Source organism: Balaenoptera physalus (genome assembly GCF_965194825.1).
Source record: "Balaenoptera physalus genome assembly, chromosome: 12".
NCBI classification, from domain to species: Eukaryota; Metazoa; Chordata; class Mammalia; order Artiodactyla; family Balaenopteridae; genus Balaenoptera; species Balaenoptera physalus.
The window spans coordinates 48,512,823-48,538,966 of record NC_138897.1 but is presented as its reverse complement, the minus strand read 5'-3'; positions in this window follow the sequence as shown (position 1 = coordinate 48,538,966).

The following is a 26,144-nucleotide window of genomic DNA, read 5'->3' as shown; positions in this document are numbered from 1 at the left end:
AATGACCTGAGTAGACGTTTTTCCAAAGAAGACATAAAAATGGCTAACAAGTACATGAAAAGGTGCTCAACATTAATAATCACCAAGGAAATGCAAATCAATGACACAGTGAGGTATCACTTCTCACCAGTTAAGATGGCTTTTATCAAAAAGACAAGAGACAGAAAATGCTCACAAGGGAAGTGGAGAAAAGGGAATCCTTGTATACTGTTCGTGGGAATGTAAATTGGTACAGCCATTAAAAAGCACAGTATAAAGGTTCCTCAAAAAAAACAAAAACAAAAAACACAACTACCATATGATCTAGCAATCCCACTTCTGGTTATATATATGAGGAAACAAAATCAGTTTCTCAAAGAGATGTCTGCAGCATCTGTCTATCCCATGTTCACTGCAGCATCATTCACAATAGTAAGATATGGAAACTACTTAAGTGTCTGTCAATGGATGAATGAACAAAGAAGTTGTGAGATCACTATATATACTGATATATAGTGAAATATTATTCAAGCATGAGAAAGAAGGGAATCCTGCCATTTGCAATAAGATGGATGAATCTAGAGGGCATTATGCCAAGTGAAATAAGCCAGACAAAGAAAGACAAATGCTGTATGATTTCATTTATATGAGGAATCTAACAAGAAAAAAACAGAAGTCATAGAAATACAGAGCAGAATGGTGGTTACTAAGGGCTGACAGGTGGTGAAAATGGCGGAGATAGGGTTAAAGGTACAAGCCTTCAGTTATAAGATGAATAAGCTCTGAGGATCTAATGTACAGTATGATGACTGTAGTTAATAATACTGTATCGCTTACTTGAAATTTGCCCAGAGTGTAGACCTTAAGACCTCACCACAAAATTTTAAAATAAGTAACTATGTGAGGTTACTGATGTGTGGTAATTATTTCACAAAGTTTGTCAAATCATTACATTTCACATTTTTAATATACAGAATTTTGACAATTATACCTCAAAAAAACTGAAAAATTTTTGAAGAAAATAACAGATGGGGATGTATGTAACAAAATTATACCTGAAAAATTTCCAGTACTGAAAACCAACATGGGTCATTAAATTGAAAAGTCCCACTAAGTGGGACTTTTCAATTTAATGACCCATGTTGGCTTAGTGGTAAACTGGATATATTACACACACAGAAACACACACACACATACCCCTAGACATGGAATTGTGAAATTTCAGAACTCTGAAATAGGAAGAGAAAATTCTAAAGTTCCCAGAGAGAAAATATAGATTACTAACAAAAAAATGATATCCAAATGCCATCAGATGTCTTATCAAGCAAAACTAAATAAAATATGGATAAGTTTAGAGATTTAATGTACAACATGATGACTATAATTAATAATAGTAATTAATAATATTGTAGTAAATACTGGAAATTTGCTAAGATAGTATATTTCAGGTGTTCTCATCACACACCCACATAAAAGGTAACTGCGTGAGATATGTTAATTAGCTTGATTGAGGTAATCATTTCACTATGAATATTCAAATCATCATGATGTACACGTTAAGTATGTACAATAGTTTAAAAACTAAATGAAAGAAAAACTGAAAAATATCTTCAAATTAATGAGAAAAAATGACTTTGGATCTAGAATATGATACTTCGAGAAAATCCTTGTTTGAATGGGTTTAATAGAAAATGAAGTGTGAGTTCATGGAAATAGGAGTGTTTATTTGCATAAGATTTGTTATAAAGAACAGAAGGACAGAGTTGGGATGCAGGGCTCTGTTTTACCTTGTGTTTGCTTCTTTCCAAGCTGAGCAATATTAGGCAATGTTCATACGCTATTGAAAGAGAGAAATAACAATGATTCACGGGAAAGAGGAGAAAATTGTAGGTGCAAAGCCTCTGTGTAAGAGACAACAGCATCTACTTGGCAAGTGCATGGGTAATGAGCAGAAGGGCCTTCCATTATTATATCAGAATGTGTGAAGACAGATGCAAATAGACTGGTAAGAGAAAAAGGTAATTCTCATTTAATTGCATCTGTGTTCTCTATGATTTATATGGGAAGATTATTAGTTTAAAGTGAGGGTGATGTGGGCATTAGGATTGAAGAGAGTAAGAAGATATGAAACAGTTGTCAGAAAAACTGAACTGTCTAGACATTTCTTGATAGTGCTGAATGTCACTTGAGACTTATAGCCATAAAATTTAAGTTCTACTCAGGGGCAAATGTATTCCAATGTTAATAAAGCTTAAATATGAGGGCCTCTAACTGATCCCCAGCCCTTATACAGTCCTTTGAGTGTTCCTAACAGTGTTTTCACATGGCCATATGTTTTTGTAAAGTTTGCAAAAATGAGACATTTTAACCACAATTTATTAAGACTATTTTCTTTTTCTAATATAATGTATCTTCTGTATCTTCTGTCAAGTGACATTAAAATGGCTGTGGGCATTCTGTATTCATGATCTTATGTTCTTTTTTTCATAAAGAGACCTCACATTCTATAACCTTTAAGGCCCATCAAACCAGGATCCCCCCATGATGACAGAAATTAGTGCACTCATGTTTTCCTTTAGCCACAATCAGAGGTTAGGATACTGGCTTAATTCAGTGATAGGGTTTTTCAAGTCATAGAAACAAGGTTTTGAAAGTTATTTAAATGAATGCTTATTTTGATCAAATATAAGTAGGTTCTGTAAGAAAGGAAGGAAGGACAAGAAGGGGAATATACAAATACAGTAGGCATGATAGATTGGTCATCTTAAAGGGTCAAATAATTGTTAGAGTAACAGTACTAGGAGAGTAAGTAAGCTGGAGAGAGAGGTGTTGGTTGTCAGAGAGTGGACTCTTAAAATTGAGATCGGCAGGTAACTCCAATATTGGAAATGACAAGATATAGGTAAAACTGTCATAGAGGGTGGTTGGTGTGAGGTGGAAGACAAGATTGTTAGGAATGTGTAGGTCTAAGAACTAAGAATCCAAGTTCTTGCATGTACTGAATACACACCAAATTCAGGTTTTGATCGCTTTTGAAGAAGGAGAGAATAGAAATAGGAAGGGCGATTTATTTGCAAGATTTTAATTCCTTTTTAAGAAAAGTCTAAACTAGGCTAACACATTGCTGAGTAGTTATTTTGAATGGTGCATATACCATTTTCTCTTTTAATATCTGTGAAATTAAAAAATAAAAGCAAAATAGTTTAAGAATTTTCATTCAAAGGTTTGCTGTCAAAGGTTTACTGTTTTTTTTAAAAAAATCATAGTCTATATCTATACTCCTATGAAGTAACTCAAATTAATAGGCTGGTAAGATATAGCTAAATAAATATAAAAACACAGTACCCTGTGGATTCATTCTAAGTATTCCAGGCTATTTAACAACTTCAATAATACTCTAATTGCCATCTCTACAAATAAATCACCATCCTGTTAACTCTTGATAAACACATTTCATAAAATATACCAGTATGTCTTTATGGTGTTCAATAGGTTTTTTGCTCATTTCCCTCGATTATCAACCCCATCTTTGGATCACTGCAGTTACAATGGCATGGTCTTGCTTGAGGTACAGCAGAGCATTAGAAGTAGATATTCAGAATATTTTACAGAGCTTAAATGTAAGAAAATGGCTATATAGAAATTCATACCACACAGTAACTTCAGCAAACTAAATTCAAACTAATCAATATCAAATCATCTTAAACAAGTTCATTTTCCTTGACTTAGGTTGCTTAAGCCTGCCTATCATGTGAATAAGCAATCAAGTGAAATTATTTGCTCAAGTCAAATGTCCCAAATGTAAAAGGTCCATTGCAAATGGATGCTGGCTTATTTAAAAGACAAAATTATTAAATTATACACTGCTCCTGCAAGGTAAGTAATCATATATCCTGCAAATATTTGTTATGCACATAGTACTGAACAAATTTTAAGTATGGCATCTTTTTTTTAACATTGCCATTTTTAAAATGAACTATATATGAATAGATCATATACTGAATTAATTACGTAATTTATTCAAATAGGATAACCGTTGGGACCGGCATCAAATGGTGAGATGGTGGATATAACAGTACAAACCGGGGGAAGTTTCATGGGGGTATTCACTAGATGTATGAGTGCCAATGATTTGCTTTAAGAATTTTCTTACTATTATTTGTGGACTTAAGGATATAAAAAGAAGCTGGGACTAAGGGGAAGGTGATTCACATAAATGGTCGAATAAAAAAGAAAAAACAAGAGTGTAAAAACAACAGAGCTCTTTTGAGAAAAGCAATGGCTATAGCCAAATAAAGAGATGGAGAATTGAATAAAGCAATAAGCTTTTGACTTTTTTTTTTTTTTTGTAGTTAGTAAATGTGTCCAGATCCTGCTGTAACACGTCAGAAATAGGAACCAAGACTTGCCAGTGGAAGAGGAGAGGCAATGTTACTAAGCAGAAAGAACATAAATTTTGGAGTCAGATAGACCTACATTCAAATCCTGATTGCTCCTTATGTAACTGGGGGGATAGTTCCACACAAAATTTCCTCATGTAAAATTTGCTTAATAATACCTACCATTCAAGGTGTTATAAAGATTAAATTAAAATAAATTAAGGATAATATACACTGTGCTTGCACACATTGAATAAGGTAGTAATAATCAATACCACCCTTGTTTGTAGAGAGGGGAAAATAAGTTACCATGACGAGAAGCACCTGGGAAGAGTTAATGTCTGAGTTATTGTATGAATGCTCAAGTAACCGTATTTAAAAAACAAGTGAATTAACAGTGGTTTTTTTAAATTAAAAAGTGTGTAACAGTATGGATCTTCATTACAGTGCTATCTGGTTAAATGAGATGAAAGACAATGAGAGAAAAAAATACAAATATAAAAAAAGGTAAATAACCATTAATATTGCTGTGCAGCAGAAAAAGCACAGATAGATGTGGTATCAGAACATATAGCAGAGAGAACAGAAGCACAGACACTGAAGCAAAAAAAGAAACAAGGATAACAAATGTTTATATTCAGCTCTCATTTGTTCATTAAGATATTTATTTAACACCTATTGAGAAAGACACAGACACCCACGCACATGCAGACACACACAATGCCTGCCAGCAAGGAGCTCAGCTGAGAGGAGACAACAAATAAGCAAGCCAACAGTAACTGTACATAGTGTGATAAGTGCTAGGAGAGAGGTAACCAGGGAGAGTTACTTAATGGATACTTGTTGAGCACTGAATACATGTCAAGTGCTACCCTAAGTGATTGGGGTACAAAGATGAATTAAAACAAAGGTTGCCAGTTTATATTCTCATGAAGGAAAAAAAAGAGACATGAAAAAGATATTCCACTGCAATCCTAAGTACAATAATGGAAGCAGCAGAAAAAGCAGTTAATACCACCTTGGTTTGTAGAGAGGGGAAAATAAGTTACCATGAGGAGAAGCATCTGGGAAGAGCTAATGTCGGAGCTATTGTATGAATGATCAATTAACCATATTTAAAAAACCAAGCCAAAAAAAAGAGGAGGAGGAGGAGAAGGAGGGGGTGGGGGAAGGAAAAGAAGGGAAGCAGAGGAATACTAGAGACAAAGACTGCAAAGACTGAAGCTTTAAACAATACGAGTTTGAATATGTAAGCATTCTAATAGGCTAGAACATTAAAAAATCATGGACGGGAGTAGTAAGAAATGTCTGGAGCTGTGAAGGTGACAGATTACTCTTTCTAATTTATCAGTCTGGAAGCTTTATCCTATAGCTGGTACGGAGCCTCTGAAAATTTTTAAAGCTTTTCAAAGTCAATAATAATTCATCCTTTGTAGATAAATTGTACCAGTGATGCTCTATATGCTGAATCTGAGGGCTCACACCTTGAACGAGGTAGACCAGTTGGAAGCCTATTTAATATTCCAATTAAGAGACAATTAGGACCTGGTTCATTTCATTGGTAATTGAAACAGACAGAAAGGAAAGCACCTATTGGAGACCGACATCTGAAAGACAGACTTAGCAGAAGTTGGTAAGATGTTGGCTGTAAGATGGTAGAGAGGGATAATAGGATGATGCCTGAAACAACCTACTTCATAGATAATGGTGTCAAGATGTGATGTTGGGGGAGAGGGTAGATATTCAAAATGATACTATCAGGAGAAATAAAGGATGTAGCTAGAGATTAAAAAGTAAAGTAAAAATATGATACATGTTAAAATAATGAGAGTAGGTAAAATTCCTGGGATAGGGAGTAGATCAAGAATGCAAATGGGCTGTGTTTAGAATTCTGAGCTAATCTATCAGCGGACCAGCAGAGATAAACGAGGATTCCTAGAAAGAACAGCTTCAGAAAGTTAAAGGAAGAATCAAGAGCGTGGGATTTTGAACCTCAAAAAGAGATAGCCACAAATGCTTGGGTCACATAAAGAAAAAAAAAGCCATGCAACAAGAGTAAAAAATATCCTCCCTTAGGAAGGGAGGTCCCAAACCTTACCTCATCCAACTACCACTAAAATGATGTCTTTAAAAGAGAAATCTGACCAAACGAGTTTTTTAGTGGATTTCCATACTCTTCAGCAGATTCCAAACCCCTTAAAATGATTCACTATCTGACGCTTAGTTCCCCACCTTCAATATTTGTCCCTGCCTGCCTGCCACACAAAAACACATGCGTACGAATTTATGCACGTGGGCGCGTTCACACACACACATATACACAAACACAAGTTAGGTAAAACACTTGCTCTGAGCTCCAGCTACACAGTCAAAAGTACAGCTCTGTGAACTCACCACACTCTTACCTGTGGCCTAATAGAATTCCAATTTTAATGTTAGATCTACTATTTGGGATTATTATTATTGGACTAACATGTTAATAAGCATATTTGAGTATTCACTAAAGGCCATTTAAATTGAAGTCAAATTAAATTGCAAAAGATGACATAAGAAAAATCCTGAATCAAAATATAGAAAATCAGGTTTCAAATGCCAGCTGTGCTAGCTGTGGGAATTAGGTTAGCTATTTTGCCTCTCTGAATCCTAAATTCTTTATTTCTTCCTTGGAAGCACATAATAATTGTTTAGAAAAAGTAGAATTCAAGAGAGGATGTATAAATATTCCACCTCCTTAGTGATCAGAGAAATGGAGTTTGAAACAATATTGAGAGTATGTTTTTTCATTTACTGTATTGCAATAGATTTTTTTTAAAACAATAGTAGTACTTAATGTTAGCACAAGTGCATAGCAGAACAAGCTCATGAACTGCTCAGCTTCAGTAAGTGGTATATTTCTGGAAAGCAGTTTTAGAGAGGGGTTAGAAATTTTAAAATATTATAGCCAATCTACTTCTATAAATCTACTTAGAAATTTTAAACAGCAATGATGCTAAGATTTCTGAACATAATATATGTACTTACAGAAAGTCATAAAAATAAAAACCTAAATATAAAAATTAGAGTAATCCTGGCAAAAGTCAAGGTACACTAATATAATAGACTTTTGTACAGATATTTAAATGATGTATTTGAAATTTATATAACAATGTGACAAAAAATTCAATTATGGGAATAAAATCAGAACACAGGTTCATCAAGAATGAAAAAATCGGTAATATATTAATAGTGTTACCTCTGTCTATTGACATGATTTTAGGTTTTCAATCTGTTTTTGAACATTTTACACTTTCTTTTCTACACTAAATATGCATTATAATCAAAGGGATAAAAAGATCATACAAGATACTTTTGCTCTGAATGCCCTGGAAATTTGATAAAATGGAGCTTTGAATATCATGGTTTGGGAAACGAAAATAAAAGTCTGGGCATATCCAAGGGCACAAATTGCAAAATAGAACCGCTTTCAAAAATATAAGGATGCAAATGATTAACTCAACTTTATCCTAGGACTCAAAGATTTTCCAGAAATGGTTTCCAGAAGAAAATGGACAACACACAATAAAGATAGCCAAGAGCACTGGGAAAAGAGACAGCAAAAGCATCAGCTAGAAGAATTAGATACAGAAGTAGATTACAAAGACTACAGGTATTTACATTATTGGATGCAGATTATAAAATAACTATTCATACTATGTTTAAGAAGTAAAAGATAAGCTTTAAGTATTTGCATCAAACAGGGAATCATAAAATGACTTAGAAGATTTGGAAGAAAAGCAAATGAAATTTGGAAATGAGTAATTATTTTTGCATCTATCTATTTTCTTCCTATCTATCTATCTATCTATCCATCCTAGTAAGAGACTTGAAAAAACAAGATAAACAGCTGATTATGTGCTCACATATTGCCTCTGTCCTTTGTTTTCTCTTCCTTTGGAACATCACGTAGGTATGTGGCAGATGTGACTCTTGCCTGCACATCTCTTAATCTCTCCTTCATGTTACAAACTTTTCACTAATTCTCTGTTCAGCACTGTGTAATCTGCTGCTAAAATCACCCATTTAATTTTTAGTTTCAAGTACAAATTTGAGGAAAAAAATAAGTGACATCTTAAGATGTTATCTGAACAAGCATAATGCATACTATGGAAATCCTCTATAACCAGGGCGGCTACATTCCCATTGCGTGTGATAGACTGTACTAGTGTTCCCAATTGTTCATTATCTCTCTTTTTAACAGGATTAGACTTCCCACCCAGTAGACACTGGGCCTGGCCATGTGACTTGCTTTGTTCAGTGGAGTGTGAGCAAGAGTAACATTTATCATCCTGTGGAAGCTACAGAGCCACTGAGTTATCTCACTAATGCACTTGTGCTACCAGAGCAACATGCCCTAGAAGGATCCCATCCTTCACCCTGCATCTGAGAAGCAGAAATTACATGAATCACACACACAGCAGACACACCTAGGCTGCAGTACAATTGAGAGATAAACCTTTATACTTGAATACCACTAAGACTTGGCGGGTGCTCGTTGGTGCTGGATAATGTAATAAAATGTAACTCTCACACTCTTCCTTTTCTCCAGAGCTGTCTCGTCATTACCCACTCTTACCCACTTACCCACTTACAGATTACCCACTCTTCAGATTTTTCTTCTCCTCTGGTTCTCTTTCTTAATAAAATAAAATACAGTTTACAACTACAATTTTAGGTTATCCTTTAGAAAATAATGTTCCTTTTGCTTTCTTTAAAAAAGTATATTTAACATACAGATAAATTTTACAAATGGTTTCATTCTATCATCCAAAGATAAAATAAGCACTAAGAAATCTTATCAATCTTCCTACACAATTGTCCAGTATCATCATCACTTCTCTCCATTCTTTCTTCTTTCCCTCCTTTCAATAATTAATGATGGATAGCATAGTACATGTCAGGAACTATGCTTGATAATGAGAATTCAATGATGAAGAAAATATGGTCATGGCTTATGTCTGCCCTCATGGATCTTCCCATTTGTTGAGGAAGATGGACACCAGTCAAATATTTACACACACAAAGCTGCAAATATGACAAGCGATATGAAGGAAAAAATGTATACCATATACACACATAATAGAGTAATTGGATATAACTGGACAGTCAATGAAAGCTACCCAGAACTGACTTGTCAGCTGTAATCTTAAAGTAGTAATTAACTAGGTAGAAGGTGGAGGAAAAACATTTATGGAAAAGGAATTAGCATAAAAGCACCTTAAGGGCTGGAAAAAAAACGTGACGAATAGGAGAAATTGAAGTAAGGCCATTGTATTTGAACCAAATAATAAGACTGAACCAGGTGTGACAGGAGACTGCAGAGCCAGGCATTCCTGCCTACTCAGGAACCTTGTGGGGTACGTTAAAGAGGGGCTTTTGTTCCCTCACCCCTGCTAAAATTAATGCAAGTATGGAGGGAAATGGATCATACTTGTGTTAAAAAAAATTAAAAGAAAAAAGAACGCACCTACCGCAATGTAGATAATGGATTAGAAAGGGAGCATAGTTATTGCAGGTAAACCAGCTTTGGAAGGCAGCTATGCTCACCACTATACCACCAACGCTGCACAAAACCAGCTTTGGAAATCACCAGTTCACAAGTTCATGCAAGACATGATGATAGCTTGTACCAGACTGCTGGTGCAGTAGTGAAGCAGATAGATTAAAAAATTATTTAGTATGTGGAACATTTCTTGTTAACATGTTGAATATGAGGGTTGAAACAGGAAGGGGAATCAAGAAAACTCATAAGTTTATGAGCTAAGAACTCTAGTTTAGTAGTTTCAGGGAAGAATTGAGTACTGACTGAAGGAGATCACTAGCTTGATTAGACACATTTTAAAGTATCTTTGAGTATAAGAGAATATGTTCAAAGGAAGTGATATGAATCACTTTTCATTATTTTGATTTTTCTAAATGGATTCAGAATGATAAAAGAGCAACATTTGGGATAGAAATAAAACTTAAGCTAATGATAAAGACAAACACAAACACCATCATACCACCCCAGGAACACAAAATGAAGTGACTTATTATATTTAACATATTACATATGCTATATAAGAATGAAAATCATATTTGCAATATTACCTGTCACTGATATAACCTAGTATAGTTTCAATATCGATCTCAAGTCTTCTATTTTCTTCCATCAATTGAGAATATGCTATTGAGACATCTGAAGAATCTTTTGCGATATTAGAAAGCTCAATATCCCATGTTCTTTTCTTTTAAAAAAGAATAAAAGAATCATTCATACATGTTTACATAAAAATGATTTAAAATAAAAATTACTAAAAGTAATTTCATTATTACACATTGTTTTTTCTTTTTGAGTGAAAAAGAAAAAGAAAAAAATGTGTAATAATGAAATTACTTTTAGTTGTATGAGTTAATACTTGGGAATAGAGAATGGAGCTCTAGTGAGAAATAGGGAAACATCAACTTACTGTGGCATAAAAATTATTATGTGCTTCCAAATATTCATTTTCATAAATTTTTTTCTTCCAGACTAGTTGATCATAAATTCTTTTCAAATCTTCTAGCTAAGGAAAAAATACATACACACACACACAATAAATTGTGGAGCTTTCCATTCTTCTGTGAAGTAAGAAATTATCTTTCAAATTATGCAACTATAACATAATATTGATAAAAATATTATAAAATAACACCATAGGCTGTTTTCACTTATGAAAATTGATGCAAGAGTCTGAATAAAATATAGCAAATCAAGTCTAACAGTATACAAATGCATAATCATGATAAAATAGCATGTATTTACTTTAGAATGTCTTTACTTTAAAAAAAGATAAAATAGAATGTATTTTAGTTATGCTATAAGAATTGATAAAAATTAGAAAATTCAAATCTTTGCTCTTACCAACAAATTAAAAAAGAAAATAACATAAATATGGCCAACACTACACAAAAAAGCCATTTGATAAATTCACTATCTAGTTTCCATAATTTTTAAACTAGCACAAGGAAAACACACCCAAATATAATATAAAGAATGAACATAAAATATCAAAATAAATCATAAAATACTGAACCCATGCCCACTGAACGCAAAAAATGAAACCAGATTATCTTTCATCACCATTGTTATTAATTCTGTTTTGTGAAATTTAGCTAAATGCAAGTGGATAATGAAACTAAGTTTTACTAGTATAATATAGAATATAAAAATATAATGTCTTTAATTTAAGATGATATAATTGAATACCCAAGAAGACAGAAGAGTCTATTTAAAACTACAATAAATGATTTTTGGAAAAAACTCACAAGGAAATTAATAGCTTTTATCTATAAGAGTAATAATCTGTTAAATATATTGTGACAATATTTAAAAACTTTTGTCAAAAATATAAAGTATTTGGAAATAAATTCAACACAAAAGGGAGGACCTATAATACAGCAAACAAAAATTCTTATTTAAAAGCTTAAATAAACAAAAAATGATATTTCATAGAAAGGTTTAATAAGATATACTGTCAGTTACCACAAAATTAATATAAGACATGATAAAAAGGAGTATTCTCTTTGAAACTTCATGAAATTCATATGGAAGAAAACTTATGTGAGACTTGCCAAGAGGTATGTGAAAAATAATAATAATGTTGGAAACTTGCTACCAGATATTAAAATGTCTTATAATACCACTATATTAAGGAGTATTTATTTTTGGCATTGCAATAAAGAACAGAAGGAAACACTAGCGCCCAGAAATAGATCTAATGGTATTTGAATTCAGTGAGAGAGAAATCATTTACTTTAATTAATGGATTGGAAGAATGTAGAACCTCTGTTTAAAAAAGAAAGACAAAGTTATCTTTCTACTTCACATCTAACTCACATTATAACAAAAATAAATTTCAGATTAATAATAATTAATAATAACCTAAATATAAATACAAAACAGTACAAATTATTAGAGTAATCAATATGAGTTTATTTGTATAATCTTGGGCTGAAGGATAATGTCACCTTGTCAAGTAAACCAAGATTTGTTGACATGTCTGATGGCATATTTTACAAAAGTTGTGTGGAAAAACATACCATAAACAAGACTGAAGGAAAAATAAGACTGAGAAAAATGTAAAATAAAAGCCCAATTTTCTGAGATATAGTCCTTATGAAAGGTATCAGTGGATACGGTCCATTAAGAATATCTGAAAACTCTTCTCCATAAAGGTAATGAGAAAACTGGCCAAAAAAAAGAGTCAAAATTAGCTTTTTTCAGAACTTTGGAAATCAAGTGAAGGTTTGCAGCAAATAGGGAGCACCTATTCAAGATAATCAGTCTAATCTGAGTAAGAGGTATGATCTTTGTGGTGTTTTAACTTGTCCTAATCCTTCCCTCCAGGTCCATGATAGCCTTGAACAGCACACATTTGTGGAGAAACCCATCAGTTGAGCAGCCACCAGAGGGAGCAGAACTGATCTGGAATGCTTTCAAAGCCTCATTCTCACAGAACTGTCATTATTTGACCTGTCTGGTGGTTTTTTGCATGACTCCATCTGCAAGGACATCTGTATTTTCTCGATACAGAGCTCTCCCAGTACAAAACATCTCACCAGGATATTTTCTCCCAAGCCATGATTGTCAAAATTTTAAGTAGAACAGGCAATTGATTAACTTTGTGGCCACCTGAGACAGTAGACAATGATTGGGACAAACGGTAAACTAACTGTTAGGCTATAAAACAAGTCACATTAGATTTTAAAAGATTAAAATGATGTAAAGTATCTTCTCTAACCACACAGGAATGAAATTAGAAATCAGTAACAGAGTCAAATTTGGAAATACAAAAATATGTGGAAATTAAACAATATACTCCTATATAACCAACAGGTCAAAGAAGAAATCTCAAGAATTAGAAAATACTTTGAGATGAATGAGAATTAAAGAACAACATAGTAAAACTTTTGGGATGAAGTTAGAGCAACACATGTATACCTGTAAATGCCTGTAATAAAGAAGATCTCAAGCCAATAATCTAATTTTACATCTAAAGGAAATGGAAAAAGTAGAGCAAACGAAACCCAAAGCAAGTAGAAGAAAGAAAATAATAAAGTTTAGAGTGGTAACAAATGAGTATACAAAAAAATAAACAACAACAAAAACCTAATAAAACCAAAAGACAGTATTTTGAAAAAGTCAAGAAATTTAAGAAAACTAGATACACTAAGAAAAAAAGGTCAAATTACTAAATCAGAAATTAAAGAGGGGACATTACTATTAACCTCACAAAAATAAGAATGATTATAATGGAATATTATAAATCATTTGATGCCGACAAATTAGATAAACAAGATGAAATGGACAAATTACTAAAACGACATGAATTACCAAAACTGACTAAGAAAAAATAGAAAACCCGAATACATATATAACAGGTAAAGAGATTCATAATCAAAAAACTTCCCACACAAAAAAGGCCAGGAGTAGACTGCTTCACTGGTGAATTCTACTAAATGTTAAAAGATGAATTAACAAGAGTTCTTCAAAAACTCTTAAAAATTAGGAAAGAAGTATTCTACGAGGCTATATTACCCAGTACCAAATCCTGCCCAAGACATCACAAGAAATAAAACTATAGACCAATATCACTTGTGAATATAAACACAAACATCCTCCACAAAATAGTAGCAAACAATCCAGTAATATATGAGGGATTATACACCACAACCAAGTAGGATTCATGTTGGGAATGCAAGATTGTTTCAACATGCAAAAATCACTTAATGTAATATACTGTATTAATATAACACAGAATCAAATTCACCTGATCCTCTCAATGGATATAGAAAAGTTATTTTACATAATTCCACACCCTTTCATGATGAAACCACTTACCTAACAACAACAACAACAAAAAACCTATGAAATTTCCTCAGCCTGATATAAAAGTGTATGAAAAACAAACACTATACTTAATGATGAAAAATGAATGCTAACATCTGAGATCAGGAAGAACAGGATGTTTGCTCTCACCACTCATTTTTAACATTGTACTTGAGGTTCTAGTCAGAGTATTTATGCAACAAAAATAGATAATCTGGTTTCCATATTGGGAGGAAAGAAATAAAAGCATTTGTATTTACAGATTTTCAGATCTTATACATAGAAAATCCTAATGAATCTACAAAAAAAACCCCTACTAGAGTCTAGTATAAGCTCAGCAACTTGCAGGGTATAACACAGAAAAATTGGTTTTATTCTATACAATAGCAATTAACAATCCAAAAATGAAATTAAGGAAAAAAGTTCATTTACAGTAGCATCAAAATTAATAAAATTATTAGGAATAAATTTTACTAAAAAGTGCAAAATTTATATACTGAAAACTATAACACATAGTTGAAAAGAGTTGAAGAGGCTTAAATAAATGGAAAGACACCTTTGTTCATGGATTAGAAGATGATAATACTCCTTTAACTGATCTACTGATTCCATGCAATCCCCTTTCAAAATGCTAGTTTACTTCTTTTCAGAAATTGACAAGCATATCCTAAAATACATCTGAAAACCCAAAGGTCCCAGGATAGCAAAAACAATCTTTGAAAGAAAAAAACTGGAGGGCTCACACTTCTGGATTTTAAAACATCCTACAAAGCTACAGTGATCAAATTGGCACAGGGAAAGACATACAAATCAATGGAATAGAGTTCAGAGTCCCTAAATAAATCAATGATTGACTGAATTCAACAAAGGTGTCTAGATAATGCAATGGGGAAAAATAGTGTTTTAAAAAAGTGGTGTTGGGAATACTGGATACTCTCATGCAAAGAACGAGTTTGGACCCCCTACTTCATACAAAAATTACTAAAATTGGATCAAAGACCTAAATGTAAGAATTAAAATGATAAAAATATCAGAAGAAAAGATAGACATAAATCCTGTGACTTTGGTTCAGGCAACAGTTTCTTAGATATGACACTTAAAGCATGGGTAACCAAAGACAAAATAGACAAGACTTCATCAAAGTTAAAAACTTTTGGGCTTCAAGAATTATCAACAGTGAAAAGACACTTTACAGAGTAGGAGAAAATATTTTCAAACTACCTATCTGATGAGAGTCTAATATCCAGGCTACATAAAGAATACTTACAACTCAATAATGAAATGTCAACTTAATTTAAAATGGTCAAAAGATTTGAAAAGACATTTCTCCAAAGGAGATAAACAAATGGAAAACAAGCACATGAAAAATTTTTCTATATCATTAGTGACTAGGGAAATGCAAATTGAAACCACAAGATACCACTTCACACCCAATAGGATGGTTTTAATAATAAAGATAGACAATACCAATTATTGCTGAGGATATGAAGAAATTAGAACCCTCATAGATTGCTGGTGGGAATATAAAATGTTGCAGTCACTTTGAAAATAGTTGGCAGTTCCTTAAAATGTTAAACACAATTATATGTCCCAGAAATTCCACTTCTAGGTATATAACCAAGAGAAATGACAACATGTACACAAAAACTTGTACATCAATGTTAATAGCAGCATTATTCATAATAGCCAAGAGGTAGAAACAGCCAAAACATCCTTCAACTGATGAATGAACAAAATGTGATATATACATACAATGGAATACTATTCAGACATAAAAAGAATGAAGTACTGATAGATTCTACAACATGTCTATGAAATGTCCAGAAGCAGCAAATCCATAGAGACGGAAAGTAAATTTGTTGGTTGCTAAGGGCTGAGGGGAGGAAGGAATTGAGAATGACTGCTAATGGGTATAGGGTCCCTTTTGGGCATAATTAAAATGTTCTAAAATTACATAGTGGTTATAGTTCCATAAACTTGTGAATATACTAAAAACCACTGAATTATACAATTAAAATACATGGCCAATATTTCTAAGAGGCAACAAAATCCTGAAATTAATGACAAATAATTCAAAAGAACATTGTTTTCCAAACCATTTCTGAATCCTCTTTATTATTTTACTCACATTTACATACCATACCACCTGTACTATTATACATTTAACAATTTTCTTAAGTCAACTAATTTATTTAAAAAGAAACTATTGTTATTGTAAATTAAAATCCAATATTATATACCATAAAGAGTAACTTTAAAAATAAAATTAAAAACGATTTGATGAAATAAACAGCTAATATAAAATTTTTTAAAGTAGTACTAAATGTATTCAATTTACCAAAAGAAATACTAAATATAATTTTTAGAAAAATTACCATCCATAATTAAAGGAATATTTGGGCTGATGCTATAACTTTAAGATGAGAAGTCCAATAAATTATAAGATCATTTACCTGTATATAAATTAACAAGGTAATTGAACATTAGACTTAATTTCTAAACCAAATGAAAATAGACTTTTTATAAATTTTCGTTTCAAGAAACCTTTGAAATATTTTCCAAAAATTTTCTTCAGAAACTAACAAATTACTTACCTAAGTGATATTCAAGCTTTCATACCCACTCATTATTACTATTGCTTGGTAAATAATCATGAAAAAACTATTAATCAAGCTTTTTAGATACTGCAACATATTTTGAATGCATTTCTCAGATAAAGTTGTAACCAAGTCATTGAGAAAATGAGACACATCTAACTTGACATGATTAAAGGGTGTATTCCATGGCTTCAGTTTTGTTGGATTTATTTTTTTCCCCTAATGTGCAATACTTATTTTAAATTTGTATTAGGACATTTTAGGTTTTTGAATGAGAAAACATCTTTGTGGTATATCCTAATTTTTGATGCAGTTCTCAATCATAAAAGTCATGTAGAAGCATGAATTTATTACCCAAGAAGACTTGAAGTTCTAATTGAATTAATAGGGAGTGAGAAGTTTTCAGAAAAGTCCACATTAAAGATTAATGGTTGATCACCCATTTACAAATCTGAGAGCACGTATGTGTATTTGGTGGTTTGAACTAATTCAGTGAATAATTTTAACAACTTCATGAAGTACTTCCCCTTTAATCAACACCTTAAACCCTAATCTCTCTTGTAGATTATTAACATATTAAATTAACACACATCTAGTTGTTCAGATGAGATAACTGAGTATCTAAAAGGTGTAAAGTGAAGGTCACAACCAGAATGTGGAGGAGAAATCTGAGTCCAACACTCTACGATAGATTAAAACAACATTAAATGTTGCTTTAAATGAATTGCTTTAAAAATTCTCAACCTCATGAGTCATCATAGAAATGCAAATTTAAAACCACAGTAGGATAAATTCAACAAAAGCACAATAGTTAAAAATAAATAAAAGATAATATTAGATGATGGTATTAATCTGAGGCTGGAATTCTCATACATGGTGGTCTGAGTAGAAAAATGTATAACAATTTTGGGAAAATATTTGGCATGATCTGTGAAAACTGAACATATGCATAATTGGACAAGTAATTCCCAACATAAATGAATACATGATTTTAATGAGTATTTTGAAGGTCTTGGTCTGAAAAACTGGAAGGACTGAATTGTCATAAACTCAAATGGAGAAGGCTGCAGGTATAATGAAATTGGATATCAAGTTTAATTTTTGAAAAGTTAAGCTTGAGAAACCCACTAGACATCTAAATGCAGACTGGGTTGGCAGTTACATATACAAAGCTTATAATAAGAGGATAAGCCCTTGGATTCTCAAATGTCTGGAGTGTGGAGAGATAAAGAGAAACCAGTAAAGGAAACTGAGAACAAGAATCCAGAAAAAGAAGAAACAAGAATAGTATGTGTTCTTAGAGCCAAGAGAAAAAAGTTTCCAGAGATAAGGGTATAACCAACTTGGTTAAGTGCTACATGTAAGTTAAAGAAGATAAGAACAAAGAAACAATGATTAGATTTAGCAATGTGGAAATCACTGTTGACCTAAATCAGAGATATTCTGGTTGAATGGTGAGACAAAAAAGAAAACTGGAATGTGTTTAAGAAAGGATGGGATAGTATGACCAAATGAGATTTATTCTAATAATTCAAGGTTCAACATAAGGAAATCCATCAATATAATTCACTATATTTATAGAGAAGATATTACATGAACATGTCCCTAAATGCAGAAAAGGCTTGACAAAAATTGACATCCATTCCCAATTTAAAAAATACTCAATAAATTGAAACTGATAAATACTTTTTTTTTTTTTTTTTTTTTTTTTGGGAGAAAATATACATTTTATAAAGGGCTGTTTTCCAAAATATTCAAAGAACTCTTAAACCTCAATGATAAGAAAACAAACAATTCTGTTAAAAAATAGGTCAAAGACCTTAACAGACACCTCACCAAAGAAAACATCAATATATAGATGGCATATAAGCATATGAAAAGATGTTCCGCAACATATGTCATAAGGGAAATGCAAATTAAACAACACTTTTATGCTACCATACACCTATGAAATGGCCAAATTCCAGAACACTGACAACATCAAGTGCTGGTGAGGACGTAGAGGTAACAAGAACACTCATTCATTGCTGGTGGGAATGCAAAATGGTAACAACTTTGAAAGACACTTTGGAAGTTTCCTACAAAACGAAATATACTCTTACATGTGATTCAGCAGTCACTCTCTTTAGTAGATAAATACTTTTTTAACATAATAAAATGCATATTGAATCTTAAAGCTGGCCTCTTACTCAAGGGAAAAAACTAGCAGCAATCCCATTAAGAGAAGGACATAAAAAGGATGCCCATGATCTTTACTATCATTTAACACTGTACTTCATGTATTGACCAATGTAAACAGAAGACAAAAAATTAAAAGGCATAAAAAAAAATGAAGGAATAACCATATCTCTATTTGAAGATAAAATAATATCACCCCTGGAAGATTCCAAGATAAACAATGACAAAACTACCATAAATAAATTTTAAATCAGTAAATTAGTATGATATACGTATATATATATTTTTCCATTAGATGGTAGAGCAGGTCTATCTAAAATCTTTTTAGATAATCACTTCCCTTTTTGACTACACTGAGGTGGTTGGGAGGACAACATCCTTAAGTTTCCTTCTAATTTAAGGGATATGTGAACCACACCCTTCTATAAGGAACTTCAATTAAAAGTAATTGAATATGTGTCTTTTGGTTGGAGCATTTAATCCATTTACATTTAAGGTAATTTTAGATATGTATGTTCCTCTTACCATTTTCTTAATTGTTTTGGGTTTGGTGTTGTAGATCTTCTTCTTTTCTTGTGTTTCCCACATAGAGAAGTTCCTTTAGCATTTGAGGTAAAACTGGTTTGGTGGTGTTGAATTCTCTTAACTTTGGCTTTTCTGTAAAGCTTTTGATTTCTCTGTTGAATCTGAATGAGATCCTTGCTGGGTAGAGTAATCTTGGTTGTAGGTTTTTCCCTTTCAGCACTTTAAATATATCCTGCCACTCCCTTCTGGCCTGCAGAGTTTCTGCTGAAAAATCAGCTGATAACCTTATGGGGATTCCCTTGTATGTTATTTTTTGCTTTTCCCTTGCTGCTTTTAATATTTTTTCCTTGAATTAAATTTTTGTTAGTTTGATTAATATGTATCTTGGTGTGTTTCTCCTAGGGTTTATCCTGTATGGGATTCTCTGCACTTCCTGGACTTGGGTGGCTATTTCCTTTCCCACGTTAGGGAAGTTTTCAACTACACTCTCTTCAAATATTTTCTCAGACCCTTTCTCTTTCTCTTCTTCTTCTGGGACCCATATAATTTGAATGTTGGTGTGTTTAGTGTTGTCCCAGAGGTCTCTGAGACTGTCTTCAATTTTTTTCATTCTTTTTTCTTTATTCTGCTCTTTGGCAGTTATTTCCACCATTCTATATTCCAGCTCACTTATTCATTGTTCTGCCTCAGTTATTCTGCTATTGATTCCTTCTAGTGTACTTTTCATTACAGTTATTGTGTTGTTCATCTCTGTTTCTTCGTTCTTTAGTTCTTCTAAGTCTCTGTTAAACATTTCTCGTATTTTCTCGATCCGTGCCTTCATTCTATTTCTGAGATTTTGGAACATCTTTACCATCATTACTCTGAATTCTTTTTCAGGTCAGTTGCCTATTCCTCCTCATTTATTTGGTCTTGTAGGTTTTTACCTTGCTCCTTCATCAGTTATATATTTTTTTGTCGTCTCATTTTTTTTGATGGGTGGGACTCTGTTCCTATCTTACTGGCTGTTAGGCCTGAGGCACAGACTAGCTGAATGGATACAAAAACAAAACCCATATATATGCTGCCTAAAAGAGACCCACTTCAGACCTAGGGACACATACAGACTGAAACTGAGGGGATGGAAAAAGATATTCCATGCAAATGGAAATCAAAAGAAACGTGGAGTAGCAATACTCATATCAGAAAAATAGACTTTGAAATAAAGACTGTTACAAGAGATAAGGAAGGACACTACATAATGATCAAGGGATCAATCCAAGAAGAAGATATAACAATTATAAATATTTATGAACCCAACATAGGAGCACTTCAATATAAAAGGCAAATGCTAATAGCCATAAAAGGGGAAATCAACAGTAACACAATAATAGTGGGGGACTTAAACACACCACTTACACCAATGGACAGATGATCCAGACAGAAAATAAATAAGGAAACAAGATTTAAATGACACAATAAACCAGATAGATTTAATTGATATTTATAGGACATTCCACCAGAAAGTGGCAGAATACACTTTCTTCTCAAGTGCACATGGAACATTCTCCAGGATAGATCACATCTTGGGTCACAAATCAAGCCTTGGAAAATTTAAGAAAATTGAAATCATATCAATCATCTTTTCCAACAACAATGCTATGAGACTGGAAATCAATAACAGGAAAAAAACTGTAAAAAACACAAACATATGGAGGCTAAATAGTGCACTGCTAAACAATCAAGAGATCACTGAAGAAATCAAAGAGGAAATTAAAAAAAATACATAGAAACAAATGACAATGAAAATATGACAACACAAAACCTATGGGATGCAGCAAAAGCAATTCTAAGCAGGAAGTTTATAGCAATACAATATCACCTCAAGAAACGAGAAAAATCTCAAATAAACAATCTAAGCTTATGCCTAAAGCAACTAGGGAAAGAAGAACAAGGAGAACCCAAAGTCAGTAGAAGGAAAGAAATCATAAAGATTAGAGCAGAAATAAATGAAATAGAAATGAAAAAAACAACAGCAAAGATCAATAAAACTAAAAGTTGGTTCTTTCAGAAGATAAACAAAATTGATAACCCTTTAGCAAAACCCATCAAGAAAAAAAGGGAGAGGATTCAAATCAATAAAATTAGAATTGAAAAAGAAGAACTTACAACTGACATGGCAGAAATACAAAGGATCGTAAAAGACTACTACAAGCAACTCTATGCCAATAAAATGGACAACCTGGAAGAAATGGACAAATTGTTGGAAAGGTACAACTTTCCACTACTGAACCAGGAAGAATTAGAAAATATGAACAGACCAATCACAAGTAATGAAATTGAAACTGTAATTAAAAATCTTCCAACAAACAAAAGTCCAGGACCAGGTGGCTTCACAGGTGAATTCTATCAAACATTTAGAGAAGAGCTAATACCCATCATTTTCAAACTCTTCCAAAAAATTGCAAAGGAAGGAACACTCCCAAACTCATTCTACGAGGTCACCAACACCCTAATACCAAAACCAGACGATACTACAAAAAAAGAAAATTACAGACCAACATCACTGATGAATATAGATGCAAAAATCCTCAACAAAATACTAGTAAACAGAATCCAATAACACATTAAAAGGATTATACACCATGATCAAGTGCAATTTATCCCAGGAAAGCAAGGATTCTTCAGTATACACAAATCAATCAATGTGATCCACTATATTAACAAATTAAGGAATAAAAACCATATGATCATCTCAGTAGATGCAGGAAAAGCTTTTGATAAAATTCAACACCCATTTATGATAAAAACTCTCCAAAAAGTGGACACAGAGGGAACCTACCTCAACATAATAAAGGTCATATAGGACAAACCCACAGCAAACATCATTCTCAGTGGTGAAAAACTAAAAGCATTTCCTCTAAGATCAGGAAAAAGACAAGGATGTCCACTCTTGCCACTCTCATTCAACATAGTTTTGGAAGTATTACTCAGGTCAATCAGACAAGAAAAAGAAATAAAAGGAATACGAATTGGAAAAGAAGAAATAAAGCTGTCACTGCTTGCAGAAGACATGATACTATACATAGAAAATCCTAAAGATGCCACCCGAAAACTACTAGAGCTAATCAATGAATTTGGTAAAGTTGTAGGATACAAAATTAATGCACAGCAATCTCTTGCATTCCTATACACTAACAATGAAAGATCAGAAAGTGAAATTAAGGAAACAACCCTATTTACCATTGCAACAAAAAGTATAAAATACCTAGGAATAAACCTACCTAAGTAGGTAAAAGACCTGTACTCAGAAAACTATAAAACACTGATGAAAGACATCAAAGATGACAAAAACAGATCGAGAGATATACAATGTTCTTGGATTGGAAGAATCAACCTTGTGAAAAGGACTAGACTATCCAAAGCAATCTACAGATTCAAAGCAATCCCTATCAAATTACCAATGGTATTCTCACAGAATTAGAACAAAAAATATTACAATTTGTATGAAAACACAGAAGACCGCAAATAGCCAAAGCAACCTTCAGAAAGAAAAACAGAGCTGGAGGAATCATGCTCCCCAACTTCAGACTATACTACAAAGCTATGGTAATCAAGACACTATGGTACTGGCACAAAAACAGAAATATAGATCAATGGAACAGGATAGAAAGCCCAGAGGTAAACCCACGCACTTATGGTCACTTCATCTATGACAAAGGAGGCAAGAATATCCAATGGAGAAAAGACAACCTCTTCAATAAGTGGTGCTTGGAAAACTGGACAGCTACATGTAAAAGAATGAAATTAAAACACTCCTTAACACCATACACAAAAATAAACTCAAAATGGATTAGAGACCTAAATATAAGACTGGACACTATAAAACTCTTAGTGGAAAACATAGGAAGAACACTCTTTGACATAAATGACAGCAAGATCTTTTTTGATCCACCTCCTAGAGGAATGGAAATAAAAACAAAAATGAACAAATGGGACCTAATGAAACTTAAAAGTTTTTGCACAGCAAAGGAAACTACAAACAAGATGAAAAGACAACCCTCAGAATGGGAGAAAATATTTGCAAATGAAGCAACGGACAAAGTATTAACCTCCAAAATATACAAACAGCTCATGGAGCTCAATATGAAAAAAAACAAACAACCCAATCAAAAAATGGGTGGAAGACCTAAACACATTTCTCCAAAGAAGACAGATGACCAAGTGGCACATGAAAAGTTGCTCAACATCACTAATTATTAGAGAAATGTAAATCAAAACCACAATGAGGTATCACCTCACACCAGTCAGAATGGCCATCATCACAAAATCTACAAACAATAAATGCTGGAGAGGGTGTGAAGAAAAGGGAACCGTCTTGCACTGTTGGTGGGAATGTAAATTCATACAGCCACTGTGGAAAACAGTACGGAGGATCCTTAAAAAACTAAAAATAGAACTACCATGTGACCCAGCAATGCCACTGCTGGGTATATACCCTGAGAAAACCATAATTCAAAAGGACACATGTACCCCAATGTTCATTGCAGCACTATTTACAATAGCCAGGACACAGAAACAACCTAAATGTCCAGCGACAGAAGAATGGATAAAGAGGATGTAGTACATATATACAATGGAATATTACTCAGCCATGAAAAGGAATGAAACTGGGTCATTTGCAGAGATGTGGATGGACCTAGAGACTGTCATACAGAGTGAAGTAAGTCAAAAAGAGAAAAACAAATATTGTATATTAACGCATACATGTGGAATCCAGAAAAATGGCACAGATGAACCTATTTCCAGGGCAGGAATAGAGATGCAGATGTAGAGAATGGACATGTACACAGTGGGGGAAGGGAGGGTGTGACGAATTGGGAGATTAGGACTGACATATATATACTACCAGGTGTAAAATAGATAGCTAGTGGGAACCTGTCATAAAGCACAGGAAGCTCAGCTCTGTGCTCTGTGATGACCTAGATGGGTGGGATGCAGGGGGCGGGAGGGTGGTCCAAGAGGGAGGTGATATATGTATACATATAGCTGATTCTCTTCCCCGTACAGCAGAAACTAACACAACATTGTAAAGCAATTATACGCTAATAAAAAAGTAATTGAATAATATTTTTAAGTTATACCCAAAAATATTAACTAAAATTTTAGCAGTGACATAGACTATAGGCTTTTTTCCTAACATATACAAAACCAACACAACAATTAGAAAATAACTGAATTTATAAGATTGTAGCATTGTTATCCTTTAAAGAATACTATTGGAAGCAACCAATATTTACAATAGTTAATACACAGGAATTGTCACTAAGAGCAGACAGTGGAGTACAAGAAATCCATTGGACGATGAAGATAATATTTACAAAATCACAATGGACTGTTTCATCTAAAAGTTAATCATAAGGCACCAAATGCATAGAAAACAATAGTGATTTTAAGTCTGTGCTATTTACTGCAATGCCAGTAACTTTTCTTAGCTATTTCACTCATCAATTATAAAATTTCCAAAATCTATCTCTTTTATAATATAGATAATGTTCGATAAAGACAAAATCAAGGAATTTTCATTCCAAAGAAAAAGTAACTTAAATCACAAATGATATCAAGGGGAAAAACCCCTAGATTTAAAACAATGTAAACACCAAGAGTCATTATGCACTTTTGGTTAATGTTTTAAGTGATGAATCAATGCCAATATCAACAACATTTGAAGTTAAGTAAAGAGTAAAATAGTATAACCCACATTTTAAATTACAAACTAGTTGCCATACAAGCTCCAGTAGATAATACCTCTATAGGATTAATGATATGAAAGCCAAGAAATTTAATGAATGGAAATATTGTCTTTAAAAAAGTGAGCTGAGGAAAGGGCAAAATTAAAAGTTTTCAGAATTTTGGAAAATGTGAAAATGCAGGCAAATCATTTAAGACTTATCAGAAATATAAGGCATATGATTTTTACTTGAACTTCTAATACTATACCACGATTCAACTTTCATTATTTTTCCATCACAATATTTTTTGTTAAAATTAGTAGTTACGTTAATATTTTTAAGTTTTAGAGACATTAATAACAGCTTTGTTTATAATACTTAACTGAAAACATACTAAATGTCCAGTAACAAGGGACTAAGAGACTCTCAATGATTAAAATTATATTGTAAAATATAAGATGATTTTGCAATAAGTTTTTATATAAAGAGAAACATGTCATCATTACTGTACGCACATAATATCCTTTTAAAATATACTACAAGCCTGTCTCTATAAAACAAATATTAACAGTGACTATATTTAAACAGTGAGATTATAGATCATAATTTCTTCTACTCACATGAGTGTATTCTAAACTTTGAGGGATAAAATTAAGTATTTGTGCCATTCAAAAAGTGTCTAAAATAATTTTAGATAATAGTTTGTGTAATGAATCCCACCAATTTTATAAAGATCATAAGGAAGAAAATAGGATCCATTAGTAGCAACTGCAGTGTAGTATAGTGGTGAAAGCCTGACTGGAAATCATCTGAAGTGGGATTGCAAGGAGAGAAATAGAAACAATGAACACAGAAAATCCTTTCAAGGGGTTTTGCTGCAAAGTATAAC